At 57.5% G+C, this 2500-nt stretch overlaps 1 non-coding gene across 1 annotated transcript in view; it reads right to left on the bottom strand.

Annotated features, from left to right (window-relative positions):
- The window catches only part of LOC126433685 (small subunit ribosomal RNA), a 1910-nt gene extending 1795 nt beyond the window's left edge, over positions 1-115 (bottom strand). Inside the window, exon 1 of the ribosomal RNA XR_007578674.1 lies at positions 1-115. This exon is cut by the window's left edge and continues 1795 nt beyond it. This is a non-coding gene — a ribosomal RNA (small subunit ribosomal RNA).
- Positions 116-2500: the final 2385 nt, after the last annotated feature.

Genomic DNA, 2500 nt, shown 5'->3' with positions numbered 1-2500 from the left:
ACCATAACTGATTTAATGAGCCATTCGCGGTTGCACCTTAATGCGGCTTGTACTGAGACATGCATGGCTTAATCTTTGAGACAAGCATATGACTACTGGCAGGATCAACCAGGGAGCTGCGTCAACTAGAGCTGAGCAGCCGGCCGCCCGGGAGTGTGTCCCGGGGGCCCGCGCGAACACGCAAGCGTCCGCTCGATTATTCTGCAAACAGGAGGAGGCTGAGCTCCCCTGCACAATACACCTCGAAACCCTCTCAGGTCCCGGCGGCGCGCAGCGCCGTCCTAAGTACTTGGTCGGGTTCGAGAGAGGCGCAATCGCCCGGAGTTTGGCGAGTAGACGCTTTAGGTGCGACCACCCGTGCTCCCAACTGAGCTTGCCGCTGCCGACAGAGGCCCGGGAGCGTGCTGTCGTGGCATTGCCGGCGGGAGACAACACGCGCCACCTACGGTGGCCGGCAGCTCCAACGCCAGCGCCACAGAAGGACAAAAGCCCCACTTGGGTGCCGAAGCGAACTCTCCCAGCACAGCGCACGCGCCAACACGTCCGCACAGCTGCGATACAAACCACCTGCGAGAACCGCAGAGGCGACCGAGCAGCAGACGGCGTCGCGGCGCCGAGCGCCGGGCGGCGGCGCATCCTCAGCGCACACAGTCCTCAATCGGACCAGCACACTGCAGATGTCCACCGCGCTTCGCACCGGGCCCGCGAGGACCTACTTTGGCCGCACGGCGCCGCGTGCAGGGTGCGCCGGCGCGCAGCTGCGCCGCCTGCCGCCTCCGTCGGCCGGCGCGCCTGCCACTGGCCGCCCCCACCAGCCGGCTGTAGCGCGTGCGCCCACGCACCGCGCGGCCAGCACGCCGGGAGGCCCCCCCTCACCGGCCGGGGACGGTCCCACCCAGCCACCGCCGCGTATCGCTTCACACCCACATGCCATTCACGTTCGTGGTCATGGTGGGTATCGCTGAAACAACCGGTTGGTAGCTCAACCGATCGTCGCCATCACTGATTCACCTCTAGCGAGAACAACCGCACCACAACGGTTTACCAGTTGTTCATTTGCGTAACGTCACCAGCAAACGTAGACGTCCATCGCCATTTGCAAATTCAACGATTGTTGCATGCCTGTGTCAGGTGTCACGACACACTATGTCTGCCCACATACACGCAACAACATGTGCACGCTTCGCGAACACGTGGAAGGTGGCCCCCGTACGTATGCGATGTCCATTGCGCGAACGACTGTCAACCGGCCTCTGTCGCATGTCGCAGATGTGGAACGCAGTGCACCATGCTATCACGGTGTGTGAGAAGAGACGACTACGTCTGACAACACGCGCCACTACATCAACAGACGGCTCATGCTGATCGCCATCCACGGCATACCATACTGCAATCCAGCTCTTATAGGGAGACGACACGTAGCTGAGTGCACAATATTTGGACCGTATGGTTCGCCGTTGTTGGCGCAGTCGTGGTACGGTCACACATGTACCACGATGTATCATTCAGTACATGAGGACCAATGTGCAGTACAGTGTGTGATTTGGACGTACAACATCAGCGGACAGTTGACACAAGCCGTACCACAACGTAGGCTGTGCTTCGCCATGCGAATGCCAATGAACAACTGCGAAGGGCATTGAGCATGTACGTCCTGCTGCCATCCGCATTACAGTGTATAGCTGCAAGGTGTTTAACATGAAGCAATACTCTGGGGACCGGGCAGTGCGAGTGGCAAACTATATTGCGGGGGTTGCAGTTAGGCAACACTACACTAATTTAACGCGTCGTATGACAATTACAGAGCAGGTTAAGGCCCAACGTGTGTTGGGTTAAGGCCCAACGTGTGTTGGGTTAAGGCCCAACGTGTGTTGGGTTAAGGCCCAACGTGTGTTGGGTTAAGGCCCAACGTGTGTTGGGTTAAGGCCCAACGTGTGTTGGGTTAAGGCCCAACGTGTGTTGGGTTAAGGCCCAACGTGTGTTGGGTTAAGGCCCAACGTGTGTTGGGTTAAGGCCCAACGTGTGTTGGGTTAAGGCCCAACGTGTGTTGGGTTAAGGCCCAACGTGTGTTGGGTTAAGGCCCAACGTGTGTTGGGTTAAGGCCCAACGTGTGTTGGGTTAAGGCCCAACGTGTGTTGGGTTAAGGCGCAACATAGGTTAGGTTAGGGCGCAACATAGGTTAGGTTAGGGCGCAACATAGGTTAGGTTAGGGCGCAACATAGGTTAGGTTAGGGCGCAACATAGGTTAGGTTAGGGCGCAACATAGGTTAGGTTAGGGCGCAACATAGGTTAGGTTAGGGCGCAACATAGGTTAGGTTAGGGCGCAACATAGGTTAGGTTAGGGCGCAACATAGGTTAGGTTAGGGCGCAACATAGGTTAGGTTAAGGTACAATATAGGTTAGGTTAGGGCGCAACATAGGTTAGGTTAGGGCGCAACATAGGTTAGGTTAGGGCGCAACATAGGTTAGGTTAGGGCGCAACATAGGTTAGGTTAGGGCG

This window comes from Schistocerca serialis, unplaced genomic scaffold (genome assembly GCF_023864345.2).
Source record: "Schistocerca serialis cubense isolate TAMUIC-IGC-003099 unplaced genomic scaffold, iqSchSeri2.2 HiC_scaffold_1172, whole genome shotgun sequence".
In the NCBI taxonomy this organism is placed as follows: Eukaryota; Metazoa; Arthropoda; class Insecta; order Orthoptera; family Acrididae; genus Schistocerca; species Schistocerca serialis.
Note: the sequence above shows the minus strand (reverse complement) of the source record. Positions and strands in the feature narration are given on the sequence as shown.